We start from the raw sequence: 20,886 nt of genomic DNA, 5'->3' as shown, positions 1-20,886 counted from the left end.
CCCTTGCTTTGTTTCCAGTACTGTGCAGCACTGTCTCAGCGGGTATTCCCACAGCACAGAGAGTCTGTACTGTAGCAGTGAGATGTCAGATTCTCTACTAATGTTCCAGCCACAGTTATCTGATGATTGCTCACCACTTCCACCAGCTAACGGGGAGCCAAATTGTTTTTGTGGTGCTCACCGCAGTGGCTGCTCAATTTGATTTGAGAAAGACAGTGCTGGGGGATTACTAGCACAAAATGTGCATGTGTACTCTTGTGCACATGCCTGTGCATGCACAATCACAGAATACAATAGGAGCGTGTTGTATTCTCTTGCTTGTATTAAATAAGCCTCCGGGTTTAGGGCTTCTGAAATGTCCCTAAGGTTCAAATAATGGAGGGAGCATTTGAACAGGTCATGTACCCATTTCACCTATTGCATAAGTGACTTTATGACCTTGTGTTCTGTGTAATTTGTGTTTTCCTGAGGGATTCATCCCATGTGGGTCAGGAAACAGTTGGTCTTTCACAGCTTCGCATACAAAGACAAAGTAGAGTAAAAAAAAAACAATGTTGCAGCAAATGTGCCTCTGTTGTCTCAGAAGAGATGCATTTCTTTTGTTTTGTTATTTTTAAGTGTGCCATATTGTCATTGTCCATGTTGTTTTTGTTGTCTTTGTTTTTGTGGTAATCATTCATTCCTTCATCATTTGAGTTTCAATTTTTTTGTATTTCAATCACTTGCTGTTTCTTACAGTTGAAATCGGTTTTCTTTTTGCACCTCAGTTAGTTTTGCCTCCGGTTTTAGTTGGTGAAGCTTCTTCCCCTGTCCGTTTCTGCTCTGTTTTGCTTCCTGTTCTTGTTTCATGCCAAGGTTTAATTACCAACTGTCACTTTTTAAAATTTGGTTCCTGGATTCCCTGCCTTCACTGGAACTTTTTTTCTTTCAATACTCCTCCTCTCCACTGCTACAAACCGACAGTGACACATACAGCTTTATATATCTTTAGTAGACATTACTGAGTGTAAAACATTTTACTTTGTGCTGATTCCAAATAGAAATGAGACTGTTAGCAGGGCTTAGCATCAGTTGCACCTCACATGTGCCCAGATGGCCAATACAAATCTTTGCCAAGGCCTTGGGCTGCAAAACACAAAAGAGCTTAGAGTGCTGCCACAATCAGACTAATTATAATGCCGCTTGTCAATTACATTGCACATGTAAGGAGGATTATTTGACAATGCTGAAAACGTCTGGCACCCAGACTGTTACAGAGATCTTGGTGGTGAACACTGCACATGCAAGCAACAAGCCTGAATCCTACACCCAAATGTGTTTACTGGATCATTTCTCAGACTGGAGCGTTGGGTTGTAGTTGATGTGTGTAAAAATGATGCATTGCATTTGAACTGGATGCTTGAATTTCCAAGTATCCAGGAGGAAATTTTATTTGAAATGCCTGACAAGCCGGATATCCCACTTGGAACGTCCGGGGCATCGCTTCAACCTTGACCTCAGAATTCACGATGGCTGTTTGACACATTAACGATAAGAGATGGAAAACAGGAATCAGCACTTCTGCCTGTGTGAGGGTCATTAAACCAGTCGTGCACACAGCACTGTCCAACTCTCTGTTAACATTTGAGTAAGATATTTCTATGCACCAAAATACAGTGTTATCTTTTGTTATCAAGTGATATTGCTCACAATGATAAGCTGTTAATAAACAGTGAACAAGCTCCTGTTGCTTTCCTTCTGGTACACTTTGTCAGCTAAGTTAGCTCTGGTTCTTGAAATGGGTCCATTTAAGATTTTGGAACCTCTGTGCTCTCTAGCGAGCCTGCCTACATTTCCACAAATAGCAGAACCAATGAAATTAAGAATGCACAATCCAACCTGTGCAATACAACATGCCAACCAACGTTTTCAGGGTTTGTAATTAAAAATGTAGTTTTTTGGATCCAGTTTGGCAATGTTTTTCGGGTGCAAGACCAGCTGACTTCTGATGGAATTGCTTGATAAGAATGGTGGTTGTTAAAGGGGAATGAGGCAAACTAAAAATCAGCAGGCTTCATCCATTAATTCCACACATCCGGAGACAGTTTATGCCAGATTCATAGCTCCTGAGGTTGCAGCAGATGGTTTATCAGATTATCTCATGTTAGAGATTCAGTAATTCCAGTATTAAACCTTTCACGCTGATCCCACACTTATCTGTACACTCTTCAGTATGTTTTATATTTAGGTGTTAAATCTGGCTGCTTGCAATCCTGGAGCAGGTGAGTTGTACAGTTTCCATGCAACATGGTTGCATTGACATTAAACAGCAGATTACCATTGAAGTTTCTCTGAATGCATATTTCATTTAGTGTGAGTCCAGCACAGAACTGATGCCAATTCAAGTTATTCTGAAGAGATTTCACTAAAAAAGGGTCAAAACAAAGACCAGAGGATCCCTCAAAACTATAGATTTCACTGTCTTGAGACCACAAATGTGTGTTTAAAATTTCATGGCAGTCTAATTGCTGGTTACTAAGACTGCCAATACAAGTGCCAGCAGCAGTACTGCAGTGCTACCTGAAACCATAATGCTTCTTATACTTTTAATCAGTTCTTTAAAGTCCAGTATTGACCAAACTGTTGCTCACTGTGATTAAGGTGTGCAACTTTAATGGTTATGTGGCTTTATCAGGAGCTGTACTATATCTTTATCCATACGGTCATTGTGTTTTCTTCCTCCTTTACTCTCAGTATCTTGAGTTATATGAACAGTTGCCTCTATCTTTGCAAAGTCTCTCCAGGCTCCCAGTGTGCACACAGACGGCCTGGTAAAATGGCCAATGAAAACAGCACGAGTTCACTTCTCTCTATCACTGCGCTACAGCTGGAGCACAAATACACAAACACGCACACAAATGTTTTCCCATCACCTCAGAGGACATTGAATGGCCTTGCATTCCATTTTCAAATGGGAAGCAGGTCCCCACAACGTGACTTTGTAAGCAGATTTATGTCCCCATAACATGAGCAATCCAACTATTCAAGCACTTTCATTTCTCTCTCTTTCACTCTCTTATACTAGCAAATAAATTCCCTCTCCCACTGATCGTAGCCACTCACCATTATCCATCTTCATTGCTGGGGCTCGGGCAGCAGCTGGTAGAGCAGAACCGAGGAGAAAGATTAGCCTCCACTACGTTCTGCTCCCTACGCGACGTCCCAACCCAGCAAGTGGATAACCAGCTCCTGTTCCTACATTTTATCTCTCTCAGAGATCAATCATGAAATGGTTCCCATAAGAACACTCTGATTCACACGAACATCATCTTTTCATTTCTATGAAATGACTTACACAGAGAGTCACAAAATCAGAACAAGATATCCTCCATCACCTAAGAGTCAGGTGGATGCATTGAATTAGTTATTTTTAATAAAAAAAAAAAAACCTTTAAGTGTAGAGAGCTTCCATGTTGCACCAACAGGCTGACTGTGTGTGATTAATGATCTAGTAACAAAGAACTGCCCTTTTATCAGAAATACAGAGGGGAGCTATGTCCAGGGTCAAAGACTGACCACAGTCTGGCCTTTAACATTTGACGGAAAAAAATATATAAAGAGAAAAACATGTCTGATCACAGAGGGAGGAAGTGAGAAGTGAAAAGTCAGACTTACTTTGTTCTCATTTATTCTGGATAACATTTAAACGGCTTCTGCCAAAAGAAAACAAATTGCTGAGGGGTCACATTTCTCTCACTTTCACAGACTGAAAAGAGAATGTAAGAGACTGCAGATTTAGTCCGACATTTCATTACCAGCTGGAAGTCATTCTTTTATCAAGTGATTCTTTACTGTATGAATGCATTGAGTATGAAAACACACCGAAGTTAACATTCGACAAGGCTATTAAGGTTGAAATGCAGTTTTTTTTTTAACTTATACACTGTAAAACAGGCGTAAAGAATAAAAAAAAATAGAAGTGTATGCATATCTCTCCTGTGTAATGTAGATTTCTTCAAACTTTGAAAAAACCCACAATGCCGGATAGGAAATAAAACACATCCCTAAAGTAACAAATATGCTCTAAAGCTGTTCTAAATGATGTGATAATCAGTGTGTACACAGCATTTTCCACAGGTTTAGTGCCAGCAAGTCCTCTCCAACCTTTTAAATGTGACGTCACCTCTAATGCTTCAGTAATCTCATTTTGCAGGGGGTGGCGTTTCTGCTCTCTAATTTGTCATCATCAGACTTCAGTTCATTATGTTTCCGGTGCATGGTCTGTCACCCAATCATGACTACGCTTGTGAGGACCCATATTGACATAAAGCATTCCATATTCCCACGACTTATGGCCATGGAATTACAGCTGTAAATGATATAATCATGAGCTTAATGATCTGCGCAATGAAATTGAATGAAATAAATCCGATCTTATTCTCTTATTCCATCAACTGTGACATCACAGTCCTGTTTCATCATCATTTATTAGTTGACCCTTTCATCACATTTATGTCAGACATCCGTCAGAACAGACTACGAATGCTCTCAATGGGTCTATTGCAGGAAGACATCAATGGTTCTTGTGATAAGTTGACTTTGAGAGTTCTCAAAAAGATCTGTTTTGTGCCTTGACCATAGACTTTATAGAGTTTTACTGGACTTTGCAAACATTGATCTTGTGAAACATCTTCTTCTCGTACAATTAGAACAATACAATTAGTACAATTTGAGATATTAAATACTGATTTAGTAGTGAATGCTTTCCAACTATGTGTTCACTTCAGAAACACTGTTTGGCTCTCTTTGTTTACATATTATCAAAAGCTTGGTACTTGACTGACTGGCTGGTTTACATTTCTTATCGGAAATGTTTTTTTTCCCAGGCTGTGCTTTGACTCTCAACAGATATTTTATGCACTGGAAAAATCTTTATTTGTATGCTGCAGTCATAACATTACACCGTTTAGTATTCAAACCTCATCGTTATCTCAATGCCCATATTTCAAACCATACAAACTTTAATAATTATTGAATTTTATTGTTTTCGGGAGATATACCCGTTTTGTTCTATGGTAGTAGCCTACAGCAATCAACACTAAGGTGCAATTAAATGGATCGAAAAGGAGATTTTACTAAGAAGTAGAACATTGAAACACACCATTAAGTTAGATGCAGCACAGACAGGCCTGAAGGAGTGACGCACGACCACAAGAGAGTCAAAATGTTTTACTGCAAATAGTCAAACTTGCCACAATATGTGCATGGAAAAGATAAGGTGCAGGTTTTAAAGGCCAAAAAACATTATCTAACTCTTTTGTCAGGTTTGAGTTCAAGAACACTTCAAACCAAGTGAGAGCATTTTATTTGTGAAACAGATAAAATCTACTCCATGAAAATATAACACACCAAAGGGCTGTTCTTCCATTGTATCAAATAATCGAGTAAAACTGCTAATTCTCCATCTACGTAAACTGTGATCAGCAACGCTATGATTATAAACGCAGTGAAACTTTTTCAGTTTTATCAACAAAATGCAGGTGTAAGCTTAAAAAAATCCCCAAAACGAAGGTGTTTAAGACCAGCACATAACAAATTATAACAACTGGGTAACACCCTCATCACTTTTGTACATTCCTGCTTGGGTTTGGATAACATTACTAGGTCACACTTAGACATCAAAACTCGATCGTAAGTGTTAGAAAGCAATCATGATTAGGGCTAATATAGATTATATTTGCAGCATGAACTTGGCATTTATGGAAATAATTTTTTTTTATGGACGCCGTTTCCACACTTATACACACATGCATTTTCTCTCACGGCCTCTAGAGGTCACAAATTCTTCTAACGTAATATTAACGGGTCATATTTGTGAGCAATTACTATTGATGCCTTTGGCATTGTTATGCCAGTTTCTTTTACTATGAAGACCAAAAGCTGAAGCTGGCCCTCATGAATAAAGAGATGTAGCCACAAAAAGATGTCCATGCCTCACATGCTGTATCAGATGTGCTTTCGCTGGCAGCATGTGTCTTTGATACTAAATTTGTTCTGCACTAAGTGCACTGACCACCTTTAGTCAATTAGTCTGCTTCTGTGAGAGATGCTTGAATTGCTTTCACCAGAGGGAACAACATCTTTATTCCTGTCAAATAAATGAGAAGCAGCTTGGATACGACTCAGTGGTGTAATGCCCTCTAAGATCTAGAGATATAGTGAATCTGTCTGGTATGGCCTAACTTTTTGATTGCTTGAGCTGACCAGAATGAAACAAAATGCATGTGTGTATTAGCATTATAAAAGCCTATAAAAAAGTGTGGGGGGGGGGGGGGGGGCAGTTTAGGAACGTGTCAGTGTGACAGTTGATGAATTGGCTTACATGCTAACGTTGACATGTACATGGGAATAGCTCCAAGTCATTAAGCATTCTGTAATGGAGAATTTTAGAATCTATGTTAGATTTGCAGGAGGGAAAAAAATCAGTGTATATGATATGCAAAAAAAGGACCAAAGCTTTTTTTCTGATTGTGAGGTAAGGAGTAAAGGAAGAAGAAAAGTACAGACTAATCCTCAAAAAACTGAAAAGAGTAGGAACATATAAATCTTAAGCGAGAAACTCTCAACCACCAAGGGCTCGGTCAAAAAGTCGTTTTCGCTTAGGAAGGTTAATAACTGCATGAAATGACTTTTCCGTTGCCTAATTCAAACAAAACTAAAGTTGTTGTCTTTGGACAGTATGAGTCTTCATCTGTCCTGGACAAAGACAGCTCAGCATTGAGCCATATCCATGTTTGAATTTTTATTCATTTTTTTGCATTTATGTTAATGTTCCACACCCACCTCATGCACAGGATGCTTGGAACTTATTTAGCAAGCCGCAACAGCTACAACTGCTTCTCAGGAGATGTTAAATCCTAACCTGCACTAAGTCTAACCCACACATGTTAAATCAGGCTTTTTAAATCAGCGTATCTTAGTTATTCCAGTAAATTCATACATAGGGAGCGGATGCTTTCTGCAAAATGAACAGCTGTGTGGCTTACTCTCGGCTCCTCGCTGTACAGGACAAAACTCGAGTTCCACAAGTCCGTGAAACTCCTCTCCTAAAACAACAGACCTGGGCCACCTATCTTTGAACATATATCTTGCTGTCTTGTCATTGATAGCATTTTTTACAAGCTCTGGCAGTGAACCCATAACGGCTGACTGTGGCTGACTGGCTGACGTTGACTCACTTGTATGTAGTGCCCCCACTGCTTCACTTGGGTTTGTAACAGTCAGCAGATTTGTTGTTGTAGGGTGGGCCAGCTGCTTTGTGTAAAGTCAACAAACAACATTTGTTTCTTACGATATCATTTACAGTGAAATCTAAAAAAAATTCCGAAGTTCCCTCCATTTCCATAGAAAGTAGCAGACATAACGTTAGCAACATTAGCTTGTTCTACAGATATTTACCTGGATATGGATAAAGTCATGCTGATACAAGAGCATATTTTGCTGGATCACAAAGCAAACTGTTATGGTCTGATGCAACCTTCTATACCTTCTGAAATGATTACAGTCCGTAATTCTTTTATTTGAATAGGGTCTGATATTCTAAGGATACCAACATTCAAATCGATGTTCGATCTTTTGAAGAAAAAGTGACAGGCCTACCATAGTCAGTTCTAGGGGCTCCAGGGCAGTCTCCCACACAGAGATAGACTTTTCAGTTTCTTTTATTCACTGGCTCTGACACCGCTGCCTCAACATATCATACACGATCATCATAATATTATACAGTCACGGCAAGTTGACTGACTGCTCATGACTGAGTGTGAACACTTTGTTTTGGGTTAATACATCCTGTTGAATAGGCATTTTAAAAAGAAAATGTAATTTTTCCATAATGACCATGAGATGAGGGGGCAACAAAAAAAGCGATCAGCCTGACCAGAGTGGATGTTATTCAAGATGAAACAGAAAACAGCTAAAAAGAGAAGAAAACACGACAAAAGAAAGAAACAAAGCAAAAAAAAAAATGATGAGGAGAGCTAAAAGCACTCTGTGCATTCATAACCTCCTTTTAAAAAGTTAGAGGAGGCTGAAAGCACTTGAGGCCACAGAAACAGACAGATTGCCTGTGTCTGGAGTCTGAACCCAGACCTACACCCAGATTCAGGTCATTCCCTGTGCTCCATCACAACAAAGCCCTGTAGGCCGAAGTTTCACAGGTACCTGCAGACAGATCTTTCGACCATATCAGTCTTATCAGAGAACAGAACATATTAGAGAGTGCGTTGCGGCACGTGCGCCAACACATTAATTCTCAGGTATGCGCATGTCTCTGTGCATGTTTGTCCTACTCTGACTTCCGGTATTAGTCATTGAACCTCTACTTTGTCCCGAGAGGTGATAGCAGATAGAGCCTCGATGATTACCCAGGCAGTTGTGTAGTGGGTGGGGTGTGCACACAGCCCAGTTTATGATGTATGACTGGTCACCGTGCCTCAGGGCGAGACTTTTTATGTTTATTTGGACAAGTGCTCCATTAAAAGAGCATCAGACCTCAACATTTCAGCTCGGGTAAAAACCTCTCAGCAGTACAAAGTTGAGGGAAATTTGCACAAATAGGGTACAGCATGTCTTTTACGACAGGCAGCCTTGTCACAAGGTAAGATAGCAAAGCACAGGCAGCAGAGTGCAAAGCATTACACAATACTGAATGGTATGGCCAAAAATCTGAATATCTTCAGAGACGAATACGAATAAACCAGGTTTGTAAAATCAGAATGTTTTAAAAAAAATAAAATATCAAGTTATAGAATAAAATGATAATCAGGCTTTATTCACCAATATAATGATGGTTTGTCAGTATTGACGCCTTCTAAATGGTTCTTGGTGCATCTGGAAGTGTCTTACACGCGTCTTGGATTCCTTTTGAAAATGGCTGATTTAATCTCCTTCTTCAATGGGATTCAGATGATGATCTATCAGTGCTATGCTATGTATGCTTTGGGTCGGTGTCCAGCTGAAAGAGCTAGGATCTGAACCTCAAGCCTAGGTTTCTGACAGTAAATGCTCACACTTTGTGCTCCAGTGCAGCACAAAGTGTCTCACTGCATAGCAGCCTGTTTGTCCACAGAGCACAAATAGTGTCACAATTAAGTTTCTTGTTTTGTATAGGGCAGGGTTCATGTGATGTGATGGGGAACCCCACTTACTTATTTTCTCATTTTTAAACCTAACAGCATGGTTTTTATACCTTACTCCGAACCTTGTATTTTCTTGAATATGTAACTCTAAACATGCAGTCTTAAATAATCGAACCTAACCAATCACAGCTAACAGCAAAGTCTAGAGGTGAAAACGGAGCTCAAACTCATGTCTGTTGCATGACAGTCTGAAGATTAAAGCCACCTGCATTCCCCTGTTCATGTAGTGCAAAATGTGGGCACGTCACAATTTTTAAAGTCAGGTGTAGGCACGTTTAAATTTTGGAACTGTTGTCATTTTACAAATTTTAAACCTGTCAGGAACTGATAGTTTGGATGCAAAAGCAGATTAAGACACACGTTGGCACTGAAAGATTATGTTTATTCACAAAGTGTAGATTGTGCCTTGAGTCCTTTCAGGATCCAGAGGCCGGTTTGGGCTTGGTTTAATCTGGCTGCTTGTCTTGGCATGAAATGTCTTACTTGGGGGACTGATCCAAAAACTCTCCCCTAACAGAAGCAGGCTGAGGTATAAATAAAGAGAAAAATAATTGTTTTTTTTTTTATAAAACATCACATGACAAGTGGCTGAGCACCTCTGTCAGCAGTTCAGCAATATGGTGACGTGCGGAGGAGGTGATTATGAGAAGCAGCTGTGACCCGACCCCTGAACACCAGGCAGAGCTTCTGTAATTACGTTCAAAGCCTTAATTTTGAAGCTGCAACATTTTCTGTCGTGACACTGTGCTGTACTTTTGTACTGGCCTTCTCCTGTTATTTTTTTCCCCCAGATAAAGCAAACAAGTATCACAGCATCATAGAACCCTTAGGATGTTTTGCTGTTGGATGGTTGCTCTTTTCCTAATGGGTTTTATCTTGTTACCTATGAACAAATGCAGTGCCTTCCTAAAGCGCTCTGCTTTTGTTTCCTTTTGCCAATATCATCCCAGAAAGACTATGCCTTTTTTTTTTTCCCCAAGGAATCTCTTGTGGTTCAGTTGTCAGTGTAGGATTTAGGCTGAGAAAACCACTGCAGATGGCTTTAGATCAGCTTGACGCTCCTTAGATATCTTGTTTGTTGCTTTTTTCTACGGTCTGAACCAACCATCACAGACATCACTTTGTGCGATATCCTGGAAGCATCTCAGCGGTTTATTGACTTAACGGTTTAATGAACTTTTCAAAGACAGGGTCTTTGGCATTTTCCTGTTTGGAATTATTATGGTTTAAGACGAGAGCCAAGTGTTGCTCTTTTGTTTTCAACAATTTGAGAAAAAAACCTGAAAACATTCAGCCCCCTTTTTGTAGAAAACTGTAACTCATTGATGATTTCATGCTAATTTATTAGGGACTGATTCAATTTCATACAAAGACGAAATAAGAGTACATTTTGGGTTTACATTTGCTACTGATAGTTTTGTACAACATGGCAGGATATTTATCAAATTTTGACAATGGGAACGACGACTTTGAGTAAGATGGACGTTCTTACCATAGTGAATGAGCTGTGCTGCAGCCATGCGTGTGGATGAAGTGGTCCCAGTAGAGGTGTGTGTAGAATTCCCTCCGTTAGCTCTCCTATAGCTGCAAGTAGCCATATGACAGTACCTTTGAGCTAACAGAGCAATAGTATGCGTTCGTTCATTAATTCTTCTTAAAGTATTGGTGAAATAAAGACAGATAATGCCTTACTTAGAGGCTGCATCGTCCCTGCCCTGTTCACTCCAATATATGGATATACACTGATTGCGAGTTATCTAAATAGCTCCCGAAGGACACCGACTTTCGCCAAACTGTTCTCGGTGAGTAGATAAATGTCATTATTATTTCATGCCAGAAATAAGGTATAGGTTTAAAAATACTGGATTTCCCCTTTAAATGATTTTGATCTTAGGGTGTCTATCTAATTTCTGTCTTTTTAAAAACCTTCTGGGCAATTGCTTGTCGTTATTTTTGTCGTTATAAAATGGGCTTTATTGCTATTTCTGTAACAAGATATATGAAGACTGCAGCTTGTGACCAAAATGAGGTAACTCTTATTTTATTAGCACTCAATAACGATAGATTGATTGATTGATTCTGAAGGGCAGAACTTCTGCTTTATATTCTGTAAAATCTTACAGAAACACAAATTGTGCTTAGAACTAAAACTAACACTATCATGTACTATTATTGCATCGCACAGTAGCATAAATTCAGCTGAAAATCCCCACATCAAGCTTCATTCTTAAGAGTTTAAGATCAGATTTAGTGTCATGTACAGGGAAAAACACAAAATTTCTCCTCTGCATTGAACCCATCCAGGTTGGCACCTATTGAGCACACTTGCACATGGCCACACACTCATGGAGACAGGTGCCATACATGGAATGGTGGGCAGCCATTCACAGTGCCCAGGGAGCATAGGGATACGGCGCCTTGCTCGAGGGCACCTCAGCCATGGCAATGAGGTTGACTGCTACCCCTCCAACTGTCAGTTCACCAATCTTTGAGTGGTGAGAGTGGGAATCAAACTGCCAGTCTTCTGGTTATTGGATGACCTACTCTAACCACTGAGCCACGGCCACCCTAGTTTAGTTAAACTATTAAAATAATGACTTTTTTTTTTGCTGACAGTGTCGGGCTTGAACGGGGGAAGACTTCCTCTGCCTCGTTCTCTTCCTTTCTCTTGAATAGGAGTAGCCGTGGCATGTCTTGTTTGAATATTCAACTCACTGACCAAGGGCACTCTTCTATGTGAATAGTGAATAGAAGACTATACAGTAAGTAAATCAGTGACCAGTAAAAGGAAATGGTCCAGAGGAAGGTAATGACTGACAAGGCAGAAGTAGGTCACAGGGTCTTGTTTCCACCAATGCTGAACACCATCCATCCATTTTTTCTCTTCCTCTACCAATGTACCATTTAAAACCATTTCTGCCTCTCCCATCTCCGTCAACCTTTCTTTCACTTCTACCTAACTCTTCCTCTTGAACTCCCTCCATGTCATACCATCTCTCAGAAAATCTCTTTGACAGAGTGAGGCCCTTTTCCGCTCTTCCTCCAGGCATCTATTTGGTGAAGTTAATGGATGGTTAAGAAATAGCTGCCAGCAGTGGGGGAGGATGGTAGAATGGTCGAGAAAGAGGGCAGGAGGGCTGGCATGGACTTCTCTTTTGTTGTTAAAACACTGCTGATAGCAGACAGGATAAATCACATCACTGTACACATTTTATTTAATGTCAGCATATTAAGGGGTTCTCTGCTGATTTTTTCCTTTTATACTACAAACAGAATAAACATTTTTTTAAGAAGTGTCCAAATTAAAAATTCCTTCAAGTATGAGAGGCACCTTTTGACAGACCTGGACCACATATTTACTACTTTTCTCTCTGCGTCACCTCATCACTTTTCCTCTGTGTTCCTCAGTTCTCATTAGTATTGGCTAATTTGGATTTTTCTCAGTCTGACATTGCTCTTCTCTTTCTTAAACTCTGCTATCATTGCTCCCACTCTGTCTGCATTACTAAAGCTGGCTTGTTGTCTCCTCTGCCTACTGCATGTCTCCATGTGGATCTAATGGTTAAATAATGACAGCACATCTCATCTTTAACTGCTGCTTGATCAGGCTAAGAAGTCTCTCTAGTCTTTCTCTTGGTCCTCATTGATTTCCTGAATGCGAGTCCTAATAAGATCCAGGGGAATAGTCATTATGTGTGTGTGAGACTGGGTGTTGCCTCTCCTTTAATGAAGCCTCTTATGGAACACAGAAAGCAATTACAGGACCCAAGCCTTTGTAAATAGCTCTGTTAATGGAATGAAACGGGCCTTGAAGATGTTGTGAAGACAGAATATGAAGAAACTGGATGAAAGAAACCTCCTCTAGCTGATTCGGCTTCAAAACATATTAAATAATTAACTAAATGCTGGTGTAGATTTTCAGCCACGCTGGTCATGGTAATCATAAGTGCTTAAAAAGACTGCGACTTGATTTTTCTTATCTTGGTCTGAAAGGCTGCTTCAGTTCTGAATGAGAGGCGACACGACTTAAGGCTGCAACCCCCCCCCCCCAACCAACAAATGTTTCCCTTTACTATTTTTCCTAGTTTACAGGAGCTCTGGTCCAGCTAACATGTATTTTTCTTTTTCTCTGCAAAGCACAGATGATTTTTGCTGCTGCCAGTTCAATTTAAACTTTCAGTAATGCTTTGTGCTATTATCCACTTCCATATCTGCTGTTTTAAGTATTGCTTAGGCTTCTTCATTTAGGTGAAAGTGCTCTTAGCAGCACTGGTTTTGACTTTCTCTCCTTAGTATCTTAGTATTCTCAAATCAGAATGTCTACTTTTCATTCCTTCTTCATGGTTTGATTCTCTGTCCTTAATACATTTGATTTTACATCGAGTCCAACTGGACAAGAAACTCAAACAGTCTGATTATGTAACAGGTGTGAAGTATTACTCTCCATCTTAAGTTAGCAGTTTGGGCCACTGTTGTGTAACAGAACAACCAGACAAGGAGATCAAATCAAATTTTATTGATATGGCACCTTTCATACTTTAAAAACAACACAAAGTGCCTCACAGAGGCTAAAAACAACGATAGACCATACCAACCCTCCCATCCCCATAAATATCCAGAGAGACACAGAGACAAACAGACACACACACAACCACACAAGCTCAGACCCACTGCACCTATCAGACAGAGACATGGCCGGGCACCCAGACCTAAGGCAAGGAAAAAGCCACCTTGGGGGGCCGACCACACTGAGAGGGCTCCTGGCCCACGACCACAGGGAGCGCCGCCACAGAGACAGTCCCGACCCGGGCAGACAAGAGGCCCCACACCAAGGTGCAGAGTCCTCCAGCCACCTGGGCCAGAGCAGTCCACAGAACAGCACCCCCGTCAGTGGACCAAAAGCAGCTCCCAGTGTGGTAGGCCCCCCATGAGGAAACACTGAAGCTAAAAACTGACAGACTAAAACGGTAAAATAAGATAAAAAGGTGGAAAATGAACAAAATAGATAAAATGCTTTTCAGCTCGTATAGTTAAATTGTCTAACTAAAACATGGAGTTAAAACATTAAAATAACATAGAACAAAAATTTAATAGGAAAAAAGTTTGATTAAAATGAATAAAGAAAATCAATAAAATCAAATCAAATCAAAAAGCCTGGTTAAAAAGGTGAGTCTTGAGCCTCTTTTTAAAAACATCAACAGTCTCTGCTGCCCTGAGGTTCTCCGGCAGGCTGTTTCACAGTCGGGGGCCAGAATAACTAGAAGTCGCCTCCCTGTGTGTTTTAACCAGATGAAAGCGAAACAGGACTATGGAGACCCTTGATGGTGAAAGCAAAAGCGAGGCTCTGACAAAGAAAAGGAGCATATATACTGTGGGGAACTCATCAGTAAGGGACTGCAGCTGTGACAGATTGACAATGAACAGGTGAGTGAGGACCTGAGGACCAAACAAGGGAACTGACAATTGGGGGTAATGACAAGAAACAGGAATTTAAACACTGAGGACTGAAACTAAAACAGAATACATAAACTCAAAGAAAATACCAACAAATACCATGTTAGTAAACCAAGTCGCTACAGACAAAGAACCCAAAATCAATTCAAAACCATGAATCATAACAGGAAAATTATCAGTGATATCTGATTAGTGACCTAGTTCCACAACACTATAAAATTTAAGCAAAGCTTCAAGTATCAATCATCTTCGTAAAAAGTGTCCTTTACCTATAATGTTTACTAGAAAGGTGTTCTCTCTTATCATATTCCAACATCTAAAATGCATGTGCATCATGATAGCATGGCAGTTGAGATTAAATAAGGATCAAACCAAAATTCACTGCAGAATAACTCAAGTCATGCCTTTGCTTCAACGCATCCAGCACGACTTGGAACATTTCTGTTTCAGCCGAAGGTTTCTTTCATGCCTTTTTACTTTGTGTTGTTTGAAGATGCAGTGAGACTCTTTATCTGGAAAGCTAGAAAATATGATTTTCAGCATGCAGTAGATCAATATCGTTATGCAGTTTACCATCGGGAAATCCACAATTTTTCCCGAGCCTCAGTATATTTCATGCCTAAACTGAACCGTCAGCAAGTGAACATGAACCTGCAGAGCAAAACCAACTCAGTGTGAACAGACCTCTGGTCTGTTTGGGAGAAGAATGTTCAACTCCTGGGTGTTGAGCCTCCATCACCCCTTCTTCTGCTTAGAATGGGCTTGGGCTCCTAAAACAAAGCAGTCCTGTATGCTATTTGTTTATTTATCTTTTTTTATGTCCATGTCCACCAGTCATGCTCATTAGCATGAGTCAGTAAATCTGTTCACAGAATTCCATTAGACTGTGTTGCCATTTGAGCCTTTAACAAGTAACATAGCTGTTACAGGGATGGTTTACTGATGACAAAGCAGTGTCTCTGATCCCGAATGTTGCAGCTCAGATGTGCACTGACAGTGCTAAAGCTCTCCTGCTAAGTTTTCATTCTAAAATAAGATTAAAGATGTTTTCTCCTCGTTGTTGTGCTCAATGTGATAGATTATTAAACCATCTTCCTTTGTGTAGAGAACCAAATTATCACCAGCTGCTTTTTTGTGTTGTTGTTGCTTTAAACATAATGATTATTTCACCTTCTCTGCCTGAAATCACAAAATCTTTACAAAGGCATTTCACGGACGCGGCAGAGTGAAATTTGGGAGGAGAGAAGAGGAAGAGGAAACTATTCTTAAAAGAAATTGTAAAAAGAAATGAAAAAAAGACAGCAGGAAGAGAGAGAGTGTATTATATTCAATAATTAGATTTCCTAAGGATTCACCATAAGCTTGAATGAGCCTATTTCCTGTCATTGTGGTGGGAGAATTTAAAGAGTCTGTGATAAATGTGGGTCTCTGCAGCAGCAGGCACATTAAAATAGAAGACCCAGCCTATTAAATCTCTGCTCTGTGGTCTCCCTTCTCACTCACATCCATATCCTGTAGAGGATAAGACTCTGCTTATTTATACCTGGATGTTTTGTCATGGACAGACTGATAATAGTTTAGGAATTAAGTGTGACAGATGGAGCATTGGGCTTCTTTTTATGCGTTATAAAAAAAACCTCCATATCCATCACAGGGATTTGAATAGCTATCCTGAGAGGGAAGCAAATGATTGCTCTCTGAATCTTTCATTATAGGCATTTGTAGCACAAGTCTCCGCAGAGCACGGACTAAAGAGGGAGGAATCTTTATATAGATAGCAAATGTCTGTGCCTGCAGGGCTAGAAGCAGTAGGTGTGCAGATCATGCAGAAGCAGACAGTTGAGTATGCAAGCACCAGCTCTAGCACTGAGGCAGACATTGGTGTGAAAACGAGACAGTCAGCATGCGCCTCTTGGTTTTCTCGGTGTCACTTTCACCCAGCTTTATCTTCACTTTACAGTAAATGTATCCAGTTTATCCACTCTCCTTTTCCACTCACCAAGCAGTGGGACAGAAACAGGCACACACAAAGAAAATGAGCCGAGCAGGACAGACTCGAGCTCTGCAGATTAAGTGAAATTCCTTGTGTCTAATGTTTAACCACAAAATAAACAGGCAACTGTAATGAGAGAATTAGGAGAGAGTTTAATACACTCCCTAAGTACTTAGCTCGAATTCTACTAAATTAATAGAAAAGACCCAATTGACTCATTACAGCTTTAAATTCATATCAGCAACAATCGATGCTTTATGCAGTATTTAACACAAAAACCTTTTTAGATGTTACAGTGAGAATGTTGAAGGCAGTGGTGACAAAATGTACTAAATATAACGTGGCATATACAGTAGCAAGCACAGGGAGGGCTTGTGAGGGGTTTCAGCAGACATTTGACTCCCCTTACAGCAGGTTATCACCCTGTGTGTGACACAAAAGCAACAACTTCCTGTTTTCATTCCACACCACACTTCCCTATTCTGTTCTTTCAGTAATAATTTGCTTCTGCGTGTCAAAATTGTGCCCCTTTCTCAGCTTTTTGTGTGCATTTCCTCATCGTGAGGTCAACCCTGCAGTGAAATTCATATCCTTCTCTCAATGTTGCACGAAATCATTTGGTTTTGGAGAGAATACAACATAATCTGCTCGACCATATTTTCCAGTATCCTGTGACATTTTTAGATCCTATGTAGGTGCGTTCAATCACCCCTGAATTTAATCTCAGCACTCCTAAAAAAGAAGAAGTGGTTGCCACGTTAAGATGAATAACAGGAATATTACAGGCCACACACATATATTCGGTGACCCATTGATACAATTATTTTCCCATTTTCTTACTATCCAATATAGTTGTCTTCTTTTACTGTGCAGCACCACAGGGTCAGACCCTCTCTCTGTCTCACACACACACTCACACTACATCAGCACCTCCCTTCTCAACATACTGGGAGAAAGACTTGTTGTGTGAATGGGCAAATGTGTGTTTTTGCTGCAACATTGAACTTTTTTCCCAAGAAAGCAGAGAGAAAAATCTATCCCTAGAACAGAAGGTAGAGCAAACGCTGACGTCCTCCTGCAGTGTTGAGAAGAGGGGCAAATCTTTTACAGAGTTACAAGTGATTTGACAGCAACCAGTGTCAGAGAAACGAGGAGCAGCACAACAGCTGACACCGGCGTATGTGACAGGAAACATGACGCATTCTGTCTTATGTAGTATGTACTCAAAACTTAACTGTGGTTATAGATAGAAAAAGAAAATGACCCAAAAACATAATTAGAGAATTAGAAGTCATACGGACTTCGTGTCAAGTTGCAAGAGCTTGGAAAGTGATGACAAGATGACAGTGACAGACTATAAACGTATTCACTGTTGGGACTGGGCTGTATGTGTCGAGTTTGAAATACAAAGTTTGCATTTGAATGAAGTCCAAGAGTCTTTCTGATCACTGCATCTGGACCATTTTTCATTCAGACCTCTGATAAGGTTTTAGAAAAAGATGATTAAAAGTACATGATTCATTTTCCAAATCGTTTATGGTCTCAGATTGTTATTTAACCAGCTTGCTCCTTGGTCAGTCTAACATATTGGAAAAATGGCCTTATCAGTATTACACGATTCTTCTTTCATTGACTGGTAATAGGGTGGGCTTTCCCCATGTGGTTCACAGAATGAAGCACATTCATCCTGAATTCTGCTTCGCAGCAACTTCATCCTTTTTTGCTCTGACCGATGTTTCAGTAAATATTTGATGGCCATCCATAGAAAAGTATAATATTTGAATATATTGATTTTTCATTTGAAATAATCATTATACAAAACAAAGACTTCTGAGGTTAATACACCTTTACGTGTAGCCTAAATCTTTGAGGTTTACAAATGGCTTGTGACAAATATCAAGTATTGTAAAAGCACAGATGAAATGTGGCTCCCTACTCCCTAAAAAAAAGTCTGCCATGAAAAAGGTCTCCAGTCTACCATTTATTGAAGTCCAAACAGTCTTTTGCTATTCTGATGACTCAAATAATATACATGTGTAGGTGTTTGCAAAGAGTGCCCTCAGTGTACATGTTGTTTTACAGAAAATGAGACAAGGTCAATGATTTTCGAGTGGAAAAGCAGACCAACTGCAATGCTTCTCGTTTTGTGAGCCTAAATGGGTTCCACAGACACAAGCTATCATTCACAGTCTGGTGAAACAAAACAAAATGTTTTATTTTTCCAATTTCACAGCGCTTGCCAGCATTTTCACGATGAGGGTTTGTTTGCCTGTTCGTTTTCAATATTCACAGTTTATAGCGGACACAGACGGGGGAATATTGGGTGATAAAGATATCCTGCACAACACTTTCTAACGTTGCATGGTGGATCACACAATAAAGTAACACTATGAGAACCTCCTCCTTTGAGATCAAGTGTTTCAGATAATCTGAATAGATTGTTGGTCTTCCTCACAGATTTTAGCTGTAGTGGTTCTGTGTGTCTGCTCCCACAGTGAAAACTAAGCACAGCTTCTGTCCATAAACGGTTTAAACCAGACAGAAACTGATCTCAGAGGAGGATAAGACCCTGGAAGCTCTTGAAGTACGCACAAACATACCGCATGTCATCAGCGTAGGTAAAATCATGACCCATAGAGTTATTATGAAAACCCCCCATGGTGTGTAAAAGCACAAAACCACACTGAGATGCACAGATGCAGATCCGTTAAACACTGGTCTCTTTCCATTCCTCTTCATGAAGCGTCACTAACCCTGAGCTCATAAATACAGACGCCCCAGTTTATCTGCAGTATAAAAATCATCAGACCTGCTCTCAAAGGCTAAATCGGTCATATAAATAAATATGAGTTGAGGCTTTCTCTCGACTTGGAAGGGAAATGTGGTAAAACGGGTGCTTTAAACATGCAGCATGGGGGCCTGTAAACCTGGACAGTGCGTAATGCACTCTGGTGACATTTAACCTCCACATTGACTTTTCCCATCATCCTGTTGTTTACCCTCCCAGACCCAATCAGCTGTCTCCCACGGCAACGCCAGCTCTGGCCAATAAGCTGAGTGTTCCCGGGGTTTGGTGTGTTTCAAGTGCATGCTCAGCCAAAGGCACGCATGCTGGGTGCCTGGGAGCCAACGCTGTGAGCTCAGAGTGTCCCGTTGAACATGAGAAACCATCAGGCCTCTGTTTGCCCATTCGCAAGCTGGAATCCTGGACATTTCCCTGCTTCCCACAATGCCGCTGTGAGGTGCAGTTGTGACAGCTCCCAGCTTTGATGCACACTACCAGAAATGTTTGGACACCAACACAATTTTTGTACATCCAGCTGTTTATGAAAACGCTGAACTTAGAGTAATGTTCCAAATGATCAAGGCTGTTTTTAACTGACTCACACTGACATCATTCTTGCTGACAGGAAAAGTTAGCGCGGTGCCGACACGTTACTCTGTAGTTATCCAATTTTTCAAGGGTATAATCATTGCTGATGTGCGATAAATGTAAACTGATTTGAGTTTGTGATTTTTGTAGAGTCATAAATGTTCAATGTGGCCAAAGCAGAATAGCTCTGATAAGAATGGTATAATAAAGGTGACTCCTGAAGGCAAAGTTTTTGTATCTAAAGCTGCAAAAATGACTGTTGGGTCTCGTTCAAATGCACTGACAAACCCAATCAAAGGAAGATGCACTCAAAGAATTGATTCTGAGTATTTTGACGGTGAGTAATATAATGGATAAATGTGGCAATGTGTGTGCGTTGTGCCCATGTTAGAGTTCTCTATAGCGCTCCATAGCATGCACCATACAAGGAGGAGAATTCAGAAGAGCTTATAATAAAGTGAGAAATGAATGTGAGCTAGTCCATTCTGTCCATTCTGTCAACCCATTTTTTCAGGGAACAAAAGGTCATTGAATGAGTGGCCCAATAGCTCTTCATTGGAAAGGTCCGGTTGATTTGTTGCTTTTTAATAATCAGTTATGGGGTAAAAGGCCTGGAGTTAATACCAAAAGTTGCAACTTAATTTTAAAGCAGTTTCTGTGAACCTACAACATTCTGCCTTCAGAGCAAATAAAACAGTCTCCATAATTGATATATACAGCATTTTGGTCCTTGGTTTAAGAGTTGTTATTAAATCCTTTCTTGAAAATAATGAAATTATTGAACCATGTTTTAACTATGTAACATGTATTCGAGAGCTCACTCTTCTACAATTGACGTCGCCATTTTCCTCTGACTGCTTATTTCTTTCAGTGTTTTTCTTTAATAAGCT

At 40.1% G+C, this 20,886-nt stretch overlaps 1 protein-coding gene across 1 annotated transcript in view; it reads right to left on the bottom strand.

Annotated features, from left to right (window-relative positions):
• The window catches only part of LOC140318152 (ras-GEF domain-containing family member 1C-like), a 57,720-nt gene extending 38,782 nt beyond the window's left edge, over nt 1-18,938 (bottom strand). Inside the window, exon 1 of the mRNA XM_072395848.1 lies at nt 18,914-18,938. The gene's annotated coding sequence lies outside the window, so the exon portion shown is untranslated. The remainder of the gene's footprint in view (nt 1-18,913) is intronic.
• Between the last annotated feature and the right edge of the window lie 1,948 nt (nt 18,939-20,886).

The sequence above is a fragment of the Leuresthes tenuis genome, unplaced genomic scaffold (assembly GCF_036924035.1).
Source record: "Leuresthes tenuis unplaced genomic scaffold, fLeuTen1.0.hap1 SCAF_11, whole genome shotgun sequence".
NCBI classification, from domain to species: domain Eukaryota; kingdom Metazoa; phylum Chordata; class Actinopteri; order Atheriniformes; family Atherinopsidae; genus Leuresthes; species Leuresthes tenuis.
The sequence above is the reverse complement of the archived record's forward strand: the minus strand, read 5'-3'. Positions and strand labels throughout refer to the sequence as shown.